Genomic DNA, 23,776 nt, shown 5'->3' on the forward strand with positions numbered 1-23,776 from the left:
TTCGACCTTTGACACTGTCAACCACGAGGCTCTATGGAGCGTCCTCCTCCATTTCGGATGCCCCCAAAAGTTCGTCACCATCCTCCGCCTGCTCCACGACGACATACAGGTCGTGATCCTTACCAATGGATCCATTACAGACCCAATCCACACCCGGACCATCGTCAAACAGGGCTGCATCATCGCCCCAGCCCTCTTCACAATCTTCCTCGCTGCCATGCTCCACCTCACAGTTAACAAGCTCCCCGCTGGAGTGGAACTAAACTACAGAACCAATGGGAACCTGTTCAACCTTTGCCATCTCCAGGCCAGGTCCAAGACCACCCCAACCTCTGTTGTCGAGCTACAGTACGTGGACGACGCCTGCGTCTGCACACATACAGAGGCTGAACTCCAGGACATAGTCGACGTATCTACTGAGGCGTACGAAAGCATGGGCCTTACACTAAACATCCGTAAGACAAAGGTCCTCCACCAGCCTGTCCTCGCCACACAGCACTGCCCCCCAGTCATCAAGATCCACGGCGCGGCCCTGGACAACGTGGACCATTTCCCATACCTCGGGAGCCTCTTATTAACAAGAGCAGGCATTGACAACAAGATTCAACGCTGTCTCCAGTGCGCAAGTGCAGCCTTTGGTTGCCTGAGGAAAAGAGTGTTTGAAGACCTGGTTCTCAAAACTGCCACCAAGCTCATGGTCTACAGGGCTCCAGTAATACCCGCCCTCCTGTATGGCTCAGAGACATGGACCATGTACAGTAGACACCTCAAGTCGCTAGAAAAATACCACCAATGATGTCTCCGCAAGATCCTACAAATCCCCTGGGAGGACAGACGCACCAACATTAGCGTTCTCGTCCAGGCCAACATCCCCAGCATTGAAGCACTGACCACAGTTGATCAGCTCCGCTGGGCAGGTTGCATTGTTTGCATGCCAGACACGCAGCTCCCAAAGCAAGTGCTCTACCCGGAACTCCTTCACAGCAAATGAGCCAAAGGTTGGCAGAGGAAACATTATAAGGACACCCTCAAAGCCTTCCTGATAAAGTGCAACATCCCCACTGAAACCTGGGAGTCCCTGGCCAAAGATCGGCCTAAGTGGAGGAAGTGCATCCGGGAGGGCGCTGAACACCTCGAGTCTTATCGCCGAGAGCATGCAGAAACCAAGCGCAGGCAGCGGAAAGAGCGTGCGGCAAACCAGTCCCACCCATCCCTTCCCTCAACGACTATCTGTCCCACCTGTGACAGAGCCTGTGGCTCTCGTATTTGACTGTTCAGCCACCAAAGGATTCATTTTAAGAGTCGAAGCAAGTCTTCCTTGATTCCAAGAGACTGCCTCTGATGATGAAAAAACTATCTTTTCTCGTTGCAAGTTTTCACTTTGCGTTTTTCCCACATTTTTTGTTGTATTTTGGATTTTTTTCCCCTCACTGGAGGGTTGGTTTCTAATAGATTCATTAAAAACTTAAGATGTGGCAAACAGTAAAACTTAAACAGCACAGTTACCAGGGACACCGACAATCACACATTTAAAGTTGTATTTCCTAAAGGTTGCCATATGGGACATATTTTCCCCTTCCCAGAAGCGAGTGAGACACAGTACAAGAATGGTTTATTTGAGTAAATTTTTTTAATAAAAGTTGTAATTTCTATTAAACTTAAACAAGTTGATGCTCATCCTGGACAGTCCCACCATGTCCAGGCTCGCATCTGCCAGTCTCGCAGTGTTCCCACCTTGCCGGATCAGCCGCCGCGGATCCACCACGGGGGTCGGTGTGCACCACTGCATGCCGCTTGATCCCGCTTCCTCGGACTAGAATCCAGGAAAGTTGGATTCCGACGAGGAACCGGTGGCCGCAGATAGAGAGGACCCTTGAAGTCCCGCGACCCCTCCCTCCTCCTGCACCACCACCGTGGCAAAGTTTAGAGGAATGTTCTCCTCCTGCTCCTGCATCACCATCTCTTCCATCTCTTCCACCGCCATCCCTTCATTCCTCATTCCCTCCAGTGACTCCTCTCTGGGAGGGGCAGGCGGCTCCACCTGTGCAAGAGTAAAAACATAACATTAATGGTTGGCGACAGGGGACGGGAGGGGAGGGGGTCAGAGGTAACATGAGTGCAATTCACTTTGCGCAGGCTCATAAGAACATAACAACATAAGAAATAGGAGCAGGAGTAGACCATAAGGCCCCTCGAGCCTGCTCTGCCATTCAATAAGATCATGGCTGATCCGATCATGGACTCAGCTCCACTTCCCTGCCCGCTCCCCATAACCCCTTATCCCCTTATCATTGAAGAAACTGTCTATTTCTGCCTTAAATTTATTTAATGTCCCAGCTTTCACAGCTCCCTGAGGCAGCGAATTCCAGATTTACAACCCTCTGAGAGAAAAAATTTCTCCTAATCTCAGTTTTAAATGGGTGACCCCTTATCCTAAGCCCTCTAGTTCTAGTCTTTCCCACCAGTGGAAACATCCTCTCTGCATCCATCTTGTCAAGCCCCCTCATAATCTTATACGTTTCGATAAGATCACCTCTCATTCTTCGGAATTTCAATGAGTAGAGGCCCAACCTACTCAACCTTTCCTCATAAGTCCACCCCCTCATCTCCAGGGTCAACCTAATTAACCTTCTCTGAACTGCCTCCACAGCAAGTATATCCTTTCGTAAATATGGAAACCAAAACTGCACGCAGTATTCCAGGTGTGGCCTCACCAATACCCTGTATAGCTGTAGCAAGACTTCCCTGCTTTTATATTCCATCCCTTTGCAATAAAGGCCAAGATTCCATTGGCCTTCCTGATCAATTGCTTTACCTGCATACTATCCTTTTGTGTTTCATGTACAAGTACCCCCAGGTCCCACTGTACTGCGGCACTTTGCAATCTTTCTCCATTTAAATAATAACTTGCTCTTTGATTTTTTTCTACATGACCTCACACTTTCCAACATTATACTCCATCTGCCAAATTCTTGCCCACTCTCTTAGCCTGGTCTATGTCCTCCTGCAACCTCTTTATGTCCTCCTCCTTGCTTTTCCTCCCATCTTTGTATCGTCAGCAAACTTGGCTACGTTACACTCAGCCTCCTTTTCCAAGTCGTTAATATGGATTGAAAATAGTTGGGGTTCCAGCACTGATCCTTGCGGCACCCCACTAGTTACTGATTGCCAACCCGAGAATGAACCATTTATCCCGACTCTCTGTTTTCTGTTTGTTAGCCAATCTTCTATCCATGCTAATAATGTGAACTTTTATCTTGTACAGTAACCTTTTGTGTGGCACCTTGTCAAATGCCTTCTGGAAGTCCAAATACAGCACATCCATTGGTTCCCCTTTATCCACCCTGTTTGTTACACTTGGAGAACAAACATATATTACCGAGAATCATTACGTGAAACTATCATAAGCAAAGTAGACAGAAACTACATGATATAACAAAACTTGAGTCCCAAACAGTTTGCTTTCCAAGTGGCAGAGTGTGATCAACCAAAAAATCATGTCACAACTAACAACATTTAGTGCTCCCAACATTACATTACATTCTACATTATGTTGACATAACATTGAATTACAGGACTGCAGTGCAGCCCAGGGATTATGCAGACTTACCCTCCGCGAGAACCGGTTTGACACCAACGCGCGTGGTGATGTGATCAGACACTCCCGTCAGGGCTACAGGGTGTTCCTCTAGGTCTGTTAAGGGAATCGTCTTCGGCAGACCACCACTCGTTTTGCGGGGCTCCGCCCTATTGCCAGCCAATTTTTTCTGCAAAGGCGACAAAAAATATGTGTCAACTAATTTCACAGCTACTAATACGGAACACACACATACACAGATATATAATAAATATAGGTACACGTCCTCAATTAACTGTCCCCAGTCTTTTTGTCAACGAGTGCACTATTTAAGTTTTGTTAGCAAGCAAGTGTTGCATGAAGAACACATGAAAATACAGAGGACTAACACAATGAGACAGACTTTCCACTTTGTTCGTTAAGGCCCCTAAAATGGGCGATGTTCCAGCCTTAGCGATGTTGCAGCCTTCATGATCGTTGGAACATCGCCCATTTTTTGGATTGTGATTTTCGGCTCGACGATAGCCCAGAGATGTGAAATGGGCGAAGCGATAGCCCAGCGATGTCACATCGGCCAGCAATAGCCCAGTGATGTCACATCGCCCAGCGATAGCCCAGCGATGTCACATCGGCCAGCGATAGCGCAGCGATGTCACATCGGCCAGCAATAGCCCAGTGATGTCACATCGCCCAGCGATAGCGCAGTGATGTCACATCGCCCAGCGATAGCGCAGCGATGTCACATCGGCCAGCAATAGCCCAGTGATGTCACATCACCCAGCGATAGCCCAGTGATGTCACATCGTCCAGCGATAGCGCAGTGATGTCACATCGCCTAGCGATAGCCCAGTGATGTCACATTGCCTACCGATAGCCCAGTGATGTCACATCGCCTAGCGATAGCACAGTGATGTCACATCGCCCACTGATAGCCCAGTGATGTCACATCGCCCAGCGATAGCGCAGTGATGTCACATCGCCCAGCGATAGCCCAGTGATGTCACATCGCCCAGCGATAGCCCAGTGATGTCACATTGCCCACCGATAGCCCAGTGATGTCACATCGCCCAGCGATAGCCCAGCGATGTCACATCGGCCACCGATAGCGCAGCGATGTCACATCGCCCACCGATAGCCCAGCGATGTCACATCGCCCACCGATAGCCCAGTGATGTCACATCGCCCACCGATAGCCCAGTGATGTCACATCGCCCAGCGATAGCCCAGTGATGTCACATCGCCCACCGATAGCCCAGTGATGTCACATCGCCCACCGATAGCCCAGTGATGTCACATCGCCCAGCGATAGCCCAGTGATGTCACATCGCCCAGCGATAGCCCAGTGATGTCACATCGCCCAGCGATAGCCCAGTGATGTCACATCGCCCAGCGATAGCCCAGTGATGTCACATCGCCCAGCGATAGCCCACCGATAGCCCAGTGATGTCACATCGCCCAGCGATAGCCCAGTGATGTCACATCGGCCAGCGATAGCCCAGTGATGTCACATCGCCCACCGATAGCCCAGTGATGTCACATCGCCCAGCGATAGCCCACCGATAGCCCAGTGATGTCACATCGCCCAGCGATAGCCCAGTGATGTCACATCGGCCAGCGATAGCCCAGTGATGTCACATCGCCCAGCGATAGCTCAGTGATGTCACATCGCCCAGCGATAGCCCACCGATAGCCCAGTGATGTCACATCGCCCAGTGATAGCCCAGTGATGTCACATCGCCCAGCGATAGCCCAGTGATGTCACATCGCCCAGCGTTAGCCCAGTGATGTCACATCGCCCAGCAATAGCCCAGTGATGTCACATCGCCCAGCGATAGCCCAGTGATGTCACATCGCCCAGTGATAGCCCAGTGATGTCACATAGCCCACCGATAGCCCAGTGATGTCACATCGCCCAGTGATAGCCCAGTGATGTCACATAGCCCACCGATAGCCCAGCGATGTCACATCGCCCACCGATAGCCCAGTGATGTCACATCGCCCACCGATAGCCCAGTGATGTCACATCACCCACCGATAGCCCAGTGATGTCACATCGCCCAGCGATAGCCCACCGATAGCCCAGTGATGTCACATCGCCCAGCAATAGCCCAGTGATGTCACATCACCCAGCGATAGCCCAGTGATGTCACATCGCCCAGCGATAGCCCAGTGATGTCACATCGCCCACCGATAGCCCAGTGATGTCACATCACCCACCGATAGCCCAGTGATGTCACATCGCCCACCGATAGCCCAGTGATGTCACATCACCCACCGATAGCCCAGTGATGTCACATCGCCCAGCGATAGCCCACCGATAGCCCAGTGATGTCACATCGCCCAGCAATAGCCCAGCGATGTCACATCGCCCAGCGATAGCCCAGTGATGTCACATTGGCCACCGATAGCCCAGTGATGTCACATCGCCCAGCGATAGCCCAGTGATGTCACATCGCCCAGCGATAGCCCAGTGATGTCACATCGCCCAGCGATAGCCCAGTCATGTCACATCGCCCAGCGATAGCCCAGCGATAGCCCACCGATAGCCCAGTGATGTCACATCGCCCACCGATAGCCCAGTGATGTCACATCGCCCACCGATAGCCCAGTGATGTCACATCACCCACCGATAGCCCAGTGATGTCACATCGCCCAGCGATAGCCCACCGATAGCCCAGTGATGTCACATCGCCCAGCAATAGCCCAGTGATGTCACATCACCCAGCGATAGCCCAGTGATGTCACATCGCCCAGCGTTAGCCCAGTGATGTCACATCGCCCAGCGATAGCCCAGTGATGTCACATCGCCCAGCGATAGCCCAGCGATAGCCCAGCGATGTCACATCGCCCAGCGATAGCCCACCGATAGCCCAGTGATGTCACATCGCCCACCGATAGCCCAGTGATGTCACATCGCCCACCGATAGCCCAGTGATGTCACATCGCCCACCGATAGCCCAGCGATGTCACATCGCCCACCGATAGCCCAGTGATGTCACATCGCCCAGCGATAGCGCAGCGATGTCACATCGCCCACCGATAGCGCAGCGATGTCACATCGCCCACCGATAGCGCAGCGATGTCACATCGGCCAGCGATAGCCCAGTGATGTCACATCGCCCACCGATAGCGCAGCGATGTCACATCGGCCAGCGATAGCCCAGCGATGTCACATCGGCCACCGATAGCCCAGTGATGTCACATCGCCGAGCTATAGCCCACCGATAGCCCAGTGATGTCACATCGCCCAGCGATAGCCCAGTGATGTCACATCGCCCAGCGATAGCCCACCGATAGCCCACCGATAGCCCAGTGATGTCACATCGCCCAGCGATAGCCCAGCGATGTCACATCGCCCAGCGATAGCCCACCGATAGCCCAGAGATGTCACATCGCCCAGCGATAGCCCACCGATAGCCCAGCGATGTCACATCGCCCAGCGATAGCCCACCGATAGACCAGTGATGTCACATCGCCCAGCGATAGCCCACCGATAGCCCAGTGATGTCACATCGCCCAGCGATAGCCCACCGATAGCCCAGCGATGTCACATCGCCCAGCGATAGCCCACCGATAGCCCAGTGATGTCACATCGCCCAGCGATAGCCCAGCGATGTCACATCGCCCAGCGATAGCCCACCGATAGCCCAGTGATGTCACATCGCCCAGCGATAGCCCACCGATAGCCCAGTGATGTCACATCGCCCAGCGATAGCCCAGTGATGTCACATCGCCCACTGATAGCCCAGTGATGTCACATCGCCCAGCGATAGCCCAGTGATGTCACATCGCCCAGCGATAGCCCAGTGATGTCACATCGCCCACCGATAGCCCAGTGATGTCACATCACCCAGCGATAGCGCAGCGATGTCACATCGGCCAGCGATAGCCCAGTGATGTCACATCGCCCAGCGATAGCCCAGTGATGTCACATCGCCCACCGATAGCCCAGTGATGTCACATCGCCCACCAATAGCCCAGTGATGTCACATCGCCCACCGATAGCCCAGTGATGTCACATCGCCCACCGATAGCCCAGTGATGTCACATCACCCAGCGATAGCCCAGTGATGTCACATCGCCCACCGATAGCGCAGCGATGTCACATCGGCCAGCGATAGCCCAGTGATGTCACATCAGCCACTGATAGCGCAGCGATGTCACATCGGCCAGCGATAGCGCAGCGATGTCACATCGGCCACCGATAGCGCAGCGATGTCACATCGCCCACCGATAGCCCAGTGATGTCACATCGCCCAGCGATAGCCCAGTGATGTCACATCGCCCAGCGATAGCCCAGTGATGTCACATCACCCAGCGATAGCCCAGTGATGTCACATCGCCCAGCGATAGCCCAGTGATGTCACATCGCCCACCGATAGCCCAGTGATGTCACATCGCCCAGCGATAGCCCAGTGATGTCACATCGCCCAGCGATAGCCTAGTGATGTCACATCGGCCACCGATAGCCCAGTGATGTCACATCGGCCACCGATAGCCCAGTGATGTCACATCACCCAGCGATAGCCCAGTGATGTCACATCGCCCACCGATAGCCCAGTGATGTCACATCGCCCAGCGATAGCCCACCGATAGCCCAGTGATGTCACATCGCCCAGCGATAGCCCAGCGATGTCACATCGCCCAGCGATAGCCCAGCGATGTCACATCGCCCAGCGATAGCCCACCGATAGTCCAGCGATGTCACATCGCCCAGCGATAGCCCACCGATAGCCCAGCGATGTCACATCGCCCAGCGATAGCCCAGTGATGTCACATCGCCCAGCGATAGCCCAGTGATGTCACATCGCCCAGCGATAGCCCAGTGATGTCACATCACCCAGCGATAGCCCAGTGATGTCACATCGCCCAGCGATAGCCCAGTGATGTCACATCGCCCAGCGATAGCCCAGTGATGTCACATCGCCCAGCGATGGCGAAGGGTACGCAATTTTCTTTTTGGGTGGCCATGTTTTCCCACGTTTCGGGAGGTCAGGGGTCATCCACACATGCGCAGAAGGGGAGGGGAGAGATCAAGAGAGGAGAGTGAGAGAGAGAGAGATAGAGAGAGAGGAGGAAGGCAGAGAGAAAAGACAGAGAGAGAAAGAAAGACAGAGAAATATGTCTGACAGCGATGAATGTGGGAGAGATGTGGAGATGGGGAGGAAGAGGGGCAAACCCTTCTCCGAGGATGATGGAGGTGCACTCCCGCTGAGCCCAATTTACCGGATGGGAGCGTGGTAGGAAACCAGCACCACGGGCGTACCGCAGGTTATGGAGCGAGATAGCCGAGGTTGTCTCAGCTGCATCGCACGAGTCCAGGGGCTCTGATCAGTGCCACAAACGCTGGAACAGCCTTGTTGCTTCAGCAAAAGTAAGTACGACTTTATATTTTAATGATGCACATTCTAAGTATAATAATCATTATGATGGTAATTCTCCTGGATTGAATGTAAGCTTGTTATTCTAACTTATATAACATATATCATTCCCACTAAGAACTGGACAGGGCCATGAATCGGTGCCTGTTTGAAGTCTCTCTGGCTGCTGTCACTTACACAGGGATGCAGCATGGACTGGGGGAGAGCTGCCTTTGCTCACTGTCTGGCCTGGGACACTTTTGGACATCAGCTCCTGCCATTGATTTGTGGTCACAACCCCTATTAGCATATAACGTTTGAAACTGTTGTTGTCATGTATGTAACCTTTATGTAACAACACTGCAATACTGTATATACGTAAGAAATGCACACCTTGACCACAGTGGGTGAACTTGTGGGAGACACTCCTCACCTGGTCATCCAGGTATATAAAGGGAGGTCCCACGCAGGGTCATCACTTCTTGGTCCTGTGAATAAAGGTTCAGGTCATGGAGTGACCTTGTCCATAGAATGTGCCTTGTGTGGATTTGTGGTATTGTGTAAGGACTTTACATTGGCGACGAGAAACGGGAATCAACAACCCACGAGAATGGCCACCGGCAGCACAGATGAATGGTACTGTGTTGGTGAGAACTAGGATGATTTCATTGAGAGGCTCCAGCAGAGTTTTGTCACGAAGGACTGGCTGGGAGACGCAGCGGCCGACAAGCGAAGGGCTCATCTGCTGACCAGCTGTGGACCTAAGACTTATGTGCTCATGAAAGACCTGCTGGCACCCGAGAAGCTGCCAGACAAAATCTTTGAAGAGCTCAGCAAACTAATCGGTGAGCACCTCAAACCGGCGAGCAGCGTAAACATGGCCCGATATAGATTCTATACCCACCGACGTCGGGAAAGACATAGCATACCGGAATTTGTTGCGGACCTCCGGCGCTTGGCCAGCCTCTGTAAATTCACAGACGCCTGCAGGGGGGAGATGTTAAGGGATTTCTTTATTGAGGGCATCGGTCATGCTGGGATTTTCAGAAAGCTAATTGAGACCAAGGACTTGACCTTGGAAGCGGCGGCGTTGATGGCTCAGACTTTTATGGCGGTGGAGGAGGAAACCAAGATAATATACGCGCGCAATTCTGCCTCTAACATGGCGATGGATCAGGGAGTCAATATCATAAATGCAACACAGAGCCGCGCAGCAGGCAAGGGCAGTTCGACACACCCCAGACAGCAATAGACCTAAGAATAAGTCTCCAACAAAGACAATGGCAGGCTGAACGGACATTTATGCCCCCGCAGTGGACAATGCGGCGTGGGATGGGGCCATTGACACTCACTAACAGGGTGCTCAACAGCAGTCAAAGGGACAATCAGCGAGGAATGCCTTGTAACAGCTCTTTTGTTCACAACAATGGGAATCTCAGTTCATGCTGGAGGTGTGGGGGCAGACATGCTGCCAGGACTTGCAGGTTTCAACAGTTCGTCTGCAGAAATTGTAACCTCAGTGGCCATTTAGCCAGAATGTGCAGAAAGCCTGTAACCAGGCTAATATACAAGGTGGATGAACTAGATGAGGGGTCTGCGAGGCAGGATGACGCTTGGGCAAATCAATGGACGCTGAAGTTCAGCGGGTTCATGTGGCAAACATTCACAGCTCATATACCAAAACACCACCTATGGTGATGAAAGTCCTATTAAACGGCATCCCTGTACGCATGGAGCTGGACACGGGGGCCAGCCAGTCACTCATGAGTGTTCAACAATTCAAAAAGCTGTGGCCACTCAAAGCCAGTAGACCCAAACTAGAACGTATTGAGACGCAATTACGGACGTTCACCAAATAAATAATTCCAGTACTAGGCAGTGCAATGTTGGCGGTCACACACAATGGATCGGTGAACCGGCTGCCGCTCTGGATTGTCCCGGGCAATGGTCCCGCACTGTTGTGGAGGAGCTGGTTAGCTGAAATGAACTGGAAATGGGGGGATGTGCACACCATGTCATCTGTGGAGCGAAGTTCATGCTCACAGGTCCTACAGCAATTTGAGTCACTATTTCAACCTGGCGTCAGGACGTTCAAAGGTACCAAAGTAGTGATACGCATCACCCCGGACGCCAGACCAGTGCACCACAAAGCCAGAGCTGTGCCATATGTGATGCGGGAGCAAATTGAGAGCGAGTTGGACTGGTTGCTGAGAGAAGGCATCATCTCACCTGTTGAATTCAGTGACTGAGCGAGCCCCATCATTCCCATCCTAAGGGTTGTGATTGGTTTTGGGGGGACTGTCAGGAACGGGCTTTCAATCGAGCGCGGAACCTACTTTGTTCAACTAAGTTGTTGACCCTGTACGACCCCGGTAAGAAATTGGTTCTGATATGTGATGCATCGTCCTATGGGGTTGGTTGACTTTTGCAGCAGGGTAACGCTGAGGGCCAACTACAAATTGTGGCTTATGCCTCCAGGTCGCTCTCTCAAGCTGAATGGGGATATGGGATGGTTGAGAAGGAAGCACTCGCATGTGTCTATGTGGTGAAAAAGATGCATCAGTACCTTTTTGGCAGGAGGTTTGAATTAGAGACGGACCACAAGCCGTTAACATCCCTGTTGTCAGACAGCAAGGCTGTCAATGCCAACGCGTCAGCTCGCATACAGCGATGGGCTCTCATGCTGGCTGCTTATGACTACTCCATCCGGCACCGGCCCGACACCGAAAATTGTGCTGACGCACTCAGCAGGCTTTCACTGGCCACCACTGAGGGGGCAGCGGAGCAAAGCGCTGAGATGGTCACGGCTGTCGATGCCTTTGACAGTGCAGGCTCCCCCATCACAGCCCGCCAGATCAAAATCTGGACCAACAGAGATCCCTTCCTATCCTTGATTAAGAAATGTGTCGTGACTGGGGATTGGGCGCCCGCACACGGAGCATGCCCTGAGGAGGTCAGACCGTTCCACAGACGGATGGATGAACTCTCCATCCAAGCCGACTGCCTACTATGGGGCAGCCGGGTAGTCATGCCCCAGAGGGGCAGGGAAGCATTCATCAGGGAACTCCACAGCGAGCACCCAGGCATCGTGCTGATGAAGGCCATTGCCCGGGCACATGTGTGGTGGTCGGGAATTGATTCAGACCTGGAACACTGTGTTCGCAGGTGCACAACGTGTGCACAGCTGGTTAATGCCCCCAGGGAGGCCCCGCTCAGCCCGTGGCCCTGGCCCACCAGGCCATGGTCACGTATTCACATCGACTAATCGGAAAGTTAATGGGAAAAATGTTTCGCATTGTGGTTGATGCGTACTCGAAATGGATCGAGTGCATCATTTTGAATTCGTGCACGATGTCCAACTCCGTGGAGAGTCTGCGCGCGGTCTTTGTGACCCACAGCTTGACGGACATCCTTGTTAGCGATAATGGCCCATGTTTCACAAGCTATGAATTCTGGGAGTTCATATCAAGTAATGGCATTAACCATGTCAGGACAGCACCGTTCAAGCCGGCCTCCAATGGCCAGGCGGAACTTGCGGTCCAAATCATAAAACAAGGCATGCTCCGGATTCAAGGACTCTCCCTTCAATGCCACCTATCGTGCCTCCTGCTGGCCTATAGGTCCCGACCGCACTCGCTCACAGGAGTCCCACCCGCGGAGCTACTAATTAAACGAACACTCAAAACTCGGCTGTCCCTCATTCATCCAGTCCTGTCCAACAGTGTTGAGGCTAAGTGCCAGTCCCAAAATGAGTACCATGACCGAAATTCAAGGGGGAGATGTACAGAAATAAATGACCCCGTATTTGTTCTCAATCACGCTTTGGGGCTCAAATGGCTTGAGGGTACTGTAATAGAAAAGAGGGGAATAGGGTCATAGTGGTGAAACTTAACAATGGGCAGATATGCCGCAAGCATCTGGACCAAGTAAAAAAAAGGTTCAGCATGGACACTGAGGAACCCGAGGAAGATCATGAGATGGTATTCACACCACAGCCAGTGAACGAGCAACAAGAACATTCAGCAGCATGCACAGTCCCTGCGGCCAGCCCGGACAGGCCGGAATCACCACAGGGGACAGACACGCAGGCCAAGGCTCAACAGACAGAGCCCCAACTGCGGCACTCCACGAGAGAGCGCAGACCACCCGAGAGACTTAACCTATGATCCCAATAAGATGTTGAGGGGGAGGTGATGTCATGTATGTAACCTTTATGTAACAACACTGCAATACTGTATATACATAAGAAATGCACACCTTGACCACAGGGGGTGAACTTGTGGGAGACACTCCTCACCTGGTCATCCAGGTATATAAAGGGAGGTCCCACGCAGGGTCATCACTTCTTGGTCCTTGGAATAAAGGTTCAGGTCATGGAGTGACCTTGTCCACAGAATGTGCCTCGTGTGGATTTGTGGTATTGTGTAAGGACTTTACAGTTGTATATAAATGACATAACCCAGTCAAGTAGCTTATGCCATGCTCTATTCACGTCGCAGAGGAAGATATCTCATAATCGGGCTCAGCAGCGATGCACTGGTGGAGGCCCTGCTATAATACAGACCCTTATCGACCTGGCGGAACATGCTGCAGCACTAGTGGGGGACCACCCGTAGTGTTGTCGGACCATCGCATGCACCACATGAATCATGTGTCAAGCAGTGTAAGAGCTATGTGACATCATTTCATTCTCATATCACAGACGAATGATATCATGTTATGCATGCAGCCTCTGTGCGACTCTCTGCCACGCTCAGGTCGACAACATAAGAACATAATCGCAGGCCAGCTGGCCATCTGTGCCCTTCTCTGTCCGCACCCCATAAACCCTCGCTCCCTTATCATTCAGTCTATCTGCGACTGATCCAGCCTCCACAGCTCTCTAACGCAGTGATTTCCACATAGATGTACATAGAAACATAGAAAATAGGTGCAGGAGAAGGCCATTCGGCCCTTTGAGCCTGCACCGCCATTCAATAAGATCATGGCTGATCATTCACCTCAGTACCCCTTTCCTGCTTTTTCTCCATACCCCTTGATCCCTTTAACTGTAAGGCCATATTTAACTCCCTCTTGAATATATCTAATGAACTGGCATCAACAACTCTCTGCAGTAGAGAATTCCACAGGTTCATAATTCTCTGAGTGAAGAAGCCTCTCCTCAATTTGGTCCTAAATGGCTTACCCTTTATCCTTAGACTGTGACCCCTTGTTCTGGACTTCCCCAACATCGGGAACATTCTTTCTGCATCTAACCTGTCCCGTCCCGTCAGAATTGTATATGTTTCTATGAGATCCCCTCTCATTATTTCAAACTCCAGTGAATACAGGCCCAGTCGATCCAGTCTCTGCTCATAGGTTAAGTGAGTGGTCAAATGCATGGCAGATGAAGTGTAATGTGGATAAATGTAAGGTTATCCACTTTGGTGGTAAAAACAGAGAGACAGACTATTATCTGAATGGTGACAGATTTAGAAAAGGGGAGATGCAACGAGACCTGGGTGTCATGTTACACCAGTCATTGAAGGTTGGCATGCAGGTACAGCAGGCGGTTAGGAAAGCAAATGGCATGTTGGCCTTCATAGCGAGGGGATTTGAGTACAGGGGCAGGGAGGTGTTACTACAGTTGTACAGGGCCTTACTGGAGTATTGTGTACAGTTTTGGTCTCCTAACTTGAGGAAGGACATTCTTGCTATTGAGGGAGTGCAGCAAAGGTTCACCAGACTGATTCCCGGGATGGCTAGACTGACATATCAAGAAAGACTGGATCAACTGGGCTTGTATTCACTCGAGTTCAGAAGAATGAAACGTTAAAAATTCTGACGGGTTCAGACAGGTTAGAAGCAGGAAGAATGTTCCCAATGTTGGGGAAGTCCAGAACCAGGGGTCACAGTCTAAGGATAAGGGGTAAACCATTTAGGACCGAGATGAGGAGAAACTTTTTCACCCAGAGAGTGGTGAACCTGTGGAATTCTCTACCACAGAAAGTTGTTGAGGCCAATTCACTAAATATATTCAAAAAGGAGTTAGATGTAGTCCTTACTACTAGGGGAATCAAGGGGTATGGCGAGAAAGCAGGAATGGGGTACTGAAGTTGCATGTTCAGCCATGAACTCACTGAATGGCGGTGCAGGCTAGAAGGGCCGAATGGCCTACTCCTGCACCTATTTTCTATGTTTCTATGTTTCTAATAGCAAGAACATCCTTCCTCAGATCAGGAGAGAAAAACTGTACACAATATTCCAGGTGAGGCCTCACTGCCATAGATACCACCATATGATGCATTAATATGTAACGTTTCTCGCTCACGTTTATGGGATGAGTGCTGTTCCTTCTACGTAGGCCAGCACGGCGCAACAGTGCTCTCTGCTCTAATAATCTCAATTGTGTCTTGTAGCTTCACCAGCTCCAGAGGCACAACGGGAGGACAGACGCTCACATAGACCTGACCCACTGCCTGTGTCATTCACCACGGGTGGTGAAGAGGAGGAGAGCCCTTGGAGGAGGAGGAGGAATACCTGGAGACAGAGGAGGATGCCCCTTGCATCTCTGTCTGGGGAACCTGGGGCCACAATGGGGATCCCAACTGAGGAGGTATCAGAACCAAGCGGCATGCAGTTGGCGACGCCAAGGCACACATTGGTGCTGTCGCAGACCCCTGTGAGGCCGGGTCAGTGGCTTGAGCAAAGGCCTACTCTGGACCACCGCGTGGAGCGCCTGGCATGACTGTGCGAGGAGTCTGTCGAGGTCCAGCGCGAGCAGCTCCAGGTGTTTGTGGGGTTGACATAGCGATTCTCCCGGGTGTCTGCTAGCCAAGCGGAGGCGACGCAGCAGATGATCCTGGAGTTGCGTGAAATCTCCGCCTCCAACCATGCCAGGCGGTATGCGTTCTTGGCGGTACACGGCCCTGCACCCCGAGCTCCCGTGACCACAAGCACCGGCACACAGGCCGGTCAGGAGGATGCACCAGCTCCTGACTCGGAAGACGATCCCCCTGTTTTGTCTTCCCCGCTAACAGCCCTCCAACAGGCGGTCGTCCCAGCATGTCCCGCACCACGGCAGGAAGTCTTGCCATCGCCCAGTGCACGCCGGCTTCGTAGCAGTATCCGGGGACCAAAACGGGTGGGTAAGGTCACGACCCGGGGGAGTCCAGGATCTGGAGGGAAACGTGGCCGCTGGTAGGGAGGGTTGTGCACTCTTTTTAATATTGTTTCTATTGTTCACATTTAATGTTGGTGTTGTCGTTTCACTGTTGGGTGTGGGCGGGGGTGGGAAGGTGTTTTGGTGTTTGTAATTGAAAAATAACGTTCAAAAGTTGCCATTTTATTAAAACCATTTTATTTCACTTTATAATTGTTGTGCAGTGTCTTCTCATAACATAAGTTAAAATAGGACATGAGTGCAACTTTTATTAAACAATGTCCAGGGCAGACCAAGAAAGTATGAAACGTCGCTTATTTATTTAAATATAAGAAAAAGTGTAATTGTGAGTGTTTCTATCTTTAAAAGGCCCTTAAATAATTCACAACCTATCTAAGCCCCTGTTTAAGAGGCCTCCTGTCTTCTTCCGACATTCAAAATGGTGTCCGTAGTGCCGAATCTGTGAGGAAGGCCAGGCAATAGCAACTATTCTCCAGCGATGTTCTCAGCGAGTGATCAGCCCGGCGATGTGCCGAAAGTTGGGCTGGGCAATGTGTGGGCGATCACCTCGGTGATGTGAGCTGAAAGTTGTGCCGGGCAATGTGTCGGCGATAAGCTTGGCGATATGTCCCAACTTCCCATTTAAAAAAAAAATAGGAACAGGAGTCGGCTATAAGGCCCCTCGAGCCTGCTCCGCCATTCAATAAGATCATGGCTGATCTGATCATGGACTCAGCTCCACTTCCCTGCCCGCTCCCCATAACCCCTTATCCCCTTACCGTTTAAGAAACTGTCTATTTCTGTCTCAAAATTTACTCAATGTCCCGGCTTCCACAGCTCTCTGAGGCAGCGAATTCCACAGATTTTACAACCCTCTGACAGAAGAAATCAGCCCTTTTTGGGCGATATATGGGCACTAACCCAGCAATGTGAAGTGGAAAGTCTAGCCCAATGAGTTTGATGATAAGAAATAAAACATATCACCAAGCTTTACAACATACTGAAGCGTAATTAGTCAGTGCATGATAAAAGTTACTACTTATTTTCGCAGACCTAACGATGTCACTGAGGCACTGGTTGAGCCCCCGCATCACGGGTGCGAGGGACAACATCGCCTCAGCAATGTCTCGCCATAACCGCTCATGTACGGACAGTGACGGTTTCCCTCACTCACCCCGTGTCGCTGATCCTAGTGGTCCTCCACTTCGTGGACCAACGATTCCTGGGCTTCTTTGGAAAAACGAACGGCACTCCTCTTCCCACCTACCTTCCTCTCCACTTCCCTGGCTTAGACACAGAAACATAGAAAATAGGCGCAGGAGCAGGCCATTCGGCCCTTCGAGCCTGCACTGCCATTCAATAGGATCATGGCTGATCATGCAACTTCAGTACCTCATTCCTGCTTTTTCTCCATACCCCTTGATCCCTTTAGCCATAAGGGCCACATCTAACTCCCTTTTGAATATATCGAACGAACTGGCCTCAACAACTTTCTGTGGTAGAGAATTCCACAGGTTCACAATTCTCTCAGTGAAGAAGTTTTTCCTCATCTCAGTCCTAAATGGCTTACCCCTTATCCTGAGACTGTGTCCCCTGGTTCTGGACTTCCCCAACATCGGGAACATTCTTCCTGCATCTAACCTGTCCAATCCCGTCAGAATTTTATATGTTTCTCTGAGATCCTCTCTCATTCTTCTCAATTCCAGTGAATATAAGCCTAGTCAATCTAGTCTTTCTTCATATGTCAGTCCTGCCATCCCTGGAATCAGTCTGGTGAACCTTCGCTGCACTCCCTCAATAGCAAGAATGTCCTTCCTCAGATTAGGAGATGAAAACTGCACACAATATTCCAGGTGTGGTCTCACCAAGGCCCTGTTCGACTGTACGAAGACTTGATTTTCCATCTTATTTGTACTGATTCATATATTTAAATTTAAACAATTTATTATTAATTAATAGTATTATTTTTATGATGTACTATTCTTACTATTATTATTGAATGTTATATTATATGATTAATTAATAGTTAACATACTTCTCAAAATCGTTTTGTACACTGATCTTATTCAACAGCTCCTCGCTCTCTCAGATCGACCCACCTCTGCACTCTCAAACTGTCCAGCCCTCTCTCAGTGTTCTCTGCACATGCGCAGGGTCACCTTTGACCCCGAAATCACGAAGGAATGCAAGCGCATGCGCAGAGAAGAAAAAAACACGCCTTTTCCGGGGGTGCTGCTTGCCTTTAGTCAGGCAAGCAGAGCGCCGACTTTTATTGCCTTCGCCACCGCCCGCTCCGGCCCGCTACCGCCGAGACTCGACCACCGAAAACCGCGGGAGCGCGCAGCAGCAGTATTCCGGCGGTTGAAAAGACGCAATGCTGCTAAGAATCCGGCGGCAGCGATCCCAGGGGAAGTTCGAGTCCATAGAAGGCACAGCGCAGAAACCGGCCGTTCGTCCCAACCAGTCTGTGCCAGTGCTCCTCGAAAGAGAAAGAGAAAAGGAAGAGCGATGGTTCTCCTCAACTGAGTCTGCACCAAGTGCCTGTGAGAGCCTTGGCTTTCTAAGTTAATTAATTTCCTAAGTCCTAAAATCCTAAGTCTAAGTAATTTGCTCACAATGCGACCACAATGTGAAGTGTGTGGCATCATTTTGCATCATGCAAATGAGACCTGATTCCCGATAAAATAATGATTCGGTTATTTGTCGCACTTGTTCGTTGTATTCTGAGGAGGTGGGGGGGGGTTATGCAAATTGTCGGGCACTGGTGTTCTCAACAACAGCAACAGGAACAACTTGCATTTGTATAGCGCCTTAAATGTAGTAAAACGTCCCAAGGCACTTCACAGGAGTGTTAGAAGAAAAAAACATTTTTTTACACCGAGGCAGATAAGATGAAATTAGGCCAAAGAGGTAGGTTTTAAGGAGCGTCTTTGTCATGTATGTACTTTTGGGCTCATTAGCCACTAGATGGCGTCACTGTTGGAGGCCATTGGGCTGCACACACGTGTGAGCAGCTCAAGTGTAAAAGGCCAGCCATTTTGTATATTACTCACTTTGGGCTTTAATAAAGCAGAGCAAAGGTTATACCTCTTGGAGTTGAACAGTACTCAGTTTAACAGTTATTGCATACACAACAGTCTAGAAGGAGGAAAGAGAGGTAGAGAGGCACAGAGGTTTAGGGAGGGAGTTCCAGAGCTTGGGGCCCAGGCAGCTGAAGGCACGGCCACCAATGGTGGAGCGATTATAATCAGGGATGCTCAAGAGGGCAGAATTAGAGGAGCACAGACATCTCGGGGTGGTTGAGGGACTGGAGGAGATTACAGAGATAGGGAGGGGCAAGTTCATGGAGGAATTTGTAAACAAGGACAAGAGTTTTGAAATCGGGGCGTTACTTAACCGGGAGCCAATGTTGGTCAGCGAGCACAGGGGTGATGGGTGAGCGGGACTTGGTGCGAGTTAGGACACGGGCAGTCGAGTTTTAATGACTTCTAGTTTACGTAGGGTAGAATGTGGGATGTTGAGTAGTTTTGAAGGTTCCTTTGCAAATTCACGACTTTTCTTCCACTTTATTACTGTGCGTAGATCTCAAGCCGCTGTTGCAGGATTTAGACAGGCCCTCGAGGCACCTGTCCTTCAAAAGGTACCTGAAGAAAGGGTGTGTGGAGTGCAATTAGAATTCAGCTTTATCTTGAGGAAGAGGCTGTAATGTAAGGCAATGCATGATATTAGAATTAATAATGAGGGGTTCAGGGACCTGTTGACTGGTGTTTGTTATGCATTTTAATAAAGCAGCTTTTCCCCACTAATCATATACTAGCCAAACGCTTTTGATCCGTCTTAAGTCTCACCATTATTCTCCATCCCCCGGCAGCTAAGGATCCTGTGGTGCTTATTTTAGTCTTTTCATATCTTAATTACCACATTGGCTTGCATTAACATTGGTTTCCTTCGGCAGGTTTTGGCCGTCTGGTCTTAGACATCAGGCAGGGTGTTTCTGTAAGCTCAATCGTCCTTCCTTTGAGGTAGTCAGGCCATCAGAATTTCATGGCTGACTGACCAGTAGCATAATTAAAAGCTACATCACAAAAGGAGCGAATCCTAATTCATCTCGACAAGTCGGGCATCTCAATAACTGAAATGAGGACTGCGATACTTGCAGAAAAGCAAATCAAACTGCACTGCCCACCCTCCCTTAGCGCTTCTATTTATAGCAGTTCTGCGCTGTTTGAATTAAAGTGCAATTATTAATTGAAAGGAGTCATCCTGCCACAGTTCAGTTGAGAGTAGAACTGCAGATATTTTGAAGTTCCACGTGAACAATGCAGAGGCTTGAAACGCTCCAGGGGCCTAAATTCCTTAAGGGTCCCAAACCCGGCCGGGATTCCGGCAACGCATCAAGACGGAATGGCCCGAGGACCGAGGTAAACATAGAAACATAGAAAATAGGTGCAGGAGTAGCCATTCGGTCCTTCGAGCCTGCACCGCCATTCAATATAATCATGGCTGATCATGCAACTTCAGTACTCTACCCCTGCCTTCTCTCCATACCTGCTGATCCCTTTAGCTGTAAGGGCCACATCTAACTCCCTTTTGAATATGTCCAACAAACTGGACTCAACAACTTTCTGTGGTAGAGAATTCCACAGGTTCACCACTCTCTGAGTAAAGAGGTTTCTCCTCATCTCGGTCCTAAATGGTTTACCCCTTATCCTTAGACTGTGACCCCTGGTTCTGGACTTCCCCAACTCATCCTCGGGCCTCCTCAGAATAAATCAGGCGAGCAGTGGGTGCTAATCAGGTCAAGGCCCAGACATAAGTCCGTGGGGTGCGGGGGAGAGGGTGAGGGGGCTTTGGCGATGGTAGAGGTAATTGCGGGGTGGGCAAAGGTGAGTCGGCTGCCGACCCACAGTCTTTTGTGAAATCAGGACAAGAACCTCATTCTCTTTCGGATGAAGTGTTAAACCGAGGCTCCGTCTGCCCTCTCAGGTGGACGTAAAAGATCCCATGGCACTATTTCGAAGACGAGCAGGAGAGTTATACCCAGTGTCCTGGCCAATATTTATCCCTCAATCAACATAATACAGATTATCTGGTCATTATCACATTGCTGTTTGAGCTTGCTGTGCGCACATTGGCTGCCATGTTTCCCCCATTTCAACAGTGACTACACGCCAAAAGTACTTCATTGGTTGTAAAGCGCTTTGAGACGTCAGGTGGTCATGAAAGATACTATATAAATGCAAATTTTTCTTTCTTTTTTCCCTACTCCACTAAAAACAAAAATGTTCAAAGAATTTTGAGCCTTTTCTGAGCGACCTCCAGTGGTGAGGGTTAGTCTGCTCAGGACCCGGAAGTGCCAGTTGTAGACTGAGCGAAACAATTTACCAATCCGGGTCTGGAGCATTTATTTCAGGCAGCCAGTAGGAATGCCTAAAATAAAAAGGGCCCTGATAAATTGGTCATTGTCGTGCCCGTCTTAGGCCCATAAATTCATATCGGTCATCTTGGAATTGAGACAATTTGAAGAGTTGAGACTGCGCACTCCCATTGTTAGGCTACACAATGCTGGTTTCACCTCATGGAAGATCAGGTTCGGTTGGAGCATTTAAAAAAAAAAAATTAAACCTACTCAGATATATTAAACGGGACAAAAATTAAGTTTTAATATTTGGATTAAAAATAAAATGTGCAGATTTGTCCTCCAACAGTGCTGTTGTGTGTTACACTGATAAGTTGGAATTAGATTTGATTCTTACCCAGAGCCAGGTTAGCTGGTCTCAGCAAACGCATTACTGAGTGCCCTACAGGTAGACCTGGCACTTGGGCATCACAATTGGACTTGCAGCAAGACTTCAATAAAGTGCCACATAAAAGGCTGACAAACGTACAGAGGGTAAAACCGGGGCTAAAAGAACCAGAGGCTGCGTGAGGAGAAATTGTTTTACGCAACGTGTGGTTAGGATTTGGAATGCGCTGCCTGATAGGGTGATGGAAACAGATTCAATAGTAGCTTCCAAAAGGGAATTGTAAATGGTTTCCCTTGGGTGTTTTCGACGCACCCCCATGTTACAATAGTTCTAGACCTGGGAGTGATTACTGTACTGAACAGATGAATGAGTCACGGACAAATACCTCGATCTCAACCATCAATACTTTATGAAAGCTACCCCAACACAGCAAAACTACAAGGAAACACAGTGACGATGTAGTACAATCAATACCCTGGCGTGTCTAAACCGCCCCTATCTCGAAATATCCAATCCTCTGCTCGGATCCACAGTGTACCCCCGAATCTGTACCGACCGGCTAGCCATACCCCTATGGTCCTCGCAGCAAAACCTCCCCACTAAAACCCTTCTAAGGTTTGGTTGGGAGAACACATGACACCTCCTCACACAATGGCTGTGATCTTAAAGATGCGTGGGAAGGGATGATGCTCACCGATTTGTTGGCTTACTCGCTGCTTCTCCTGGTGAAAACGTATCTCTTCTGGTTCCGTACTGACTATAGTATGCCTGACATCAGTAGTAGGGAAAATGTTGGAATCAATCAATAAAGTTGAAATACCAGCACATTTGGAAAGCAGTGACAGGATCAGTCCAAGTCAGCATGGATTTATGAAAGGGAAATCATGCTTGACAAATCTTCTGGAATTTTTTGAGGATGTAACTAGTAGAGTGGACAAGGGAGAACCAGTGGATGTAGTGTATTTGGGCTTTCAAAAGGCTTTTGACAAGGTCCCACACAAGAGATTGGTGTGCAACATCAACGCACATGGTATTGGGGGTAATGTACTGACGTGGATCGAGAACTGGTTGGCAGACAGGAAGCAGAGAGTCAGGATAAACTGGTTCTTTTCAGAATGGCAGGCAGTGACTAATGGGGTGCCGCAGGGTTCAGTGCTGGGACCCCAGCTATTTACAATATACATTAATGTTTTAGATGAAGGAATTGAGTGCAGTATCTCCATGTTTGCAGATGACACTAAACTGGGTGGCGGTGTGAGCTGTGAGAAGGATGCTAAGAGGGTGCAGGGTGACTTGGACAGGTTAGGTGAGTGGGCAAATGCATGGCAGATGCAGTATAATGTGGATAAATGTGAGGTTATCCACTTTGGAGGCGAAAACACAAAGGCAGAATATTATCTGAATGGCAGCAGACTAGGAAAAGGGGAGGTGCAACGAGACCTGGGTGTCATGGTTCATCAGTCATTGAAAGTAGGCATGCAGGTACAGTAGGTGGTGAAGAAGGCAAATGGTATGTTGGCCTTCATAGCTAGGGGATTTGAGTATAGGAGCAGGGAGGTCTTACTGCAGTTGTACAGGGCCTTGGTGAGGTCTCACCTGGAATATTGTGTTCAGTTTTGGTCTCCTAATCTGAGGAAGGAGGTTCTTGCTATTGAGGGAGTGTAGCGAAGGCTCACCAGACTGATTCCCGGGATGGCAAGACTGACATATGAAGAGAGACTGGATCAACTGGGCCTTTATTCACTGGAGTTTAGAAGGATGAGAGGGGATCTCAGAGAAACATATAAAATTCTGACGGGACTGGACAGGTTAGATGCAGGAAGAATGTTCCCGATGTTGGGGAAGTCCAGAACCAGGGGTCACAGTCTAAGAATAAGGGGTAAGCCATTTAGGACTGAGATGAGGAGAAACATCTTCACTCAGAGAACCAGTTAACCTGTGGAATTCCCTA

General features: G+C 50.0%; 1 long non-coding RNA gene across 1 annotated transcript; it reads right to left on the minus strand.

Moving 5' to 3' along the window:
• Positions 1 to 1,695: 1,695 nt before the first annotated feature.
• LOC139260589 (uncharacterized) lies at positions 1,696 to 18,213 on the minus strand. Its single transcript, XR_011592818.1, has 3 exons — positions 18,114 to 18,213; positions 3,611 to 3,767; positions 1,696 to 2,041 (listed from the first exon to the last, which is right to left on the minus strand). It is a non-coding gene; the product is annotated as an uncharacterized lncRNA (long non-coding RNA).
• Between the last annotated feature and the right edge of the window lie 5,563 nt (positions 18,214 to 23,776).

Source organism: Pristiophorus japonicus, chromosome 1 (genome assembly GCF_044704955.1).
Source record: "Pristiophorus japonicus isolate sPriJap1 chromosome 1, sPriJap1.hap1, whole genome shotgun sequence".
Lineage (NCBI taxonomy): Eukaryota > Metazoa > Chordata > Chondrichthyes > Pristiophoridae > Pristiophorus > Pristiophorus japonicus.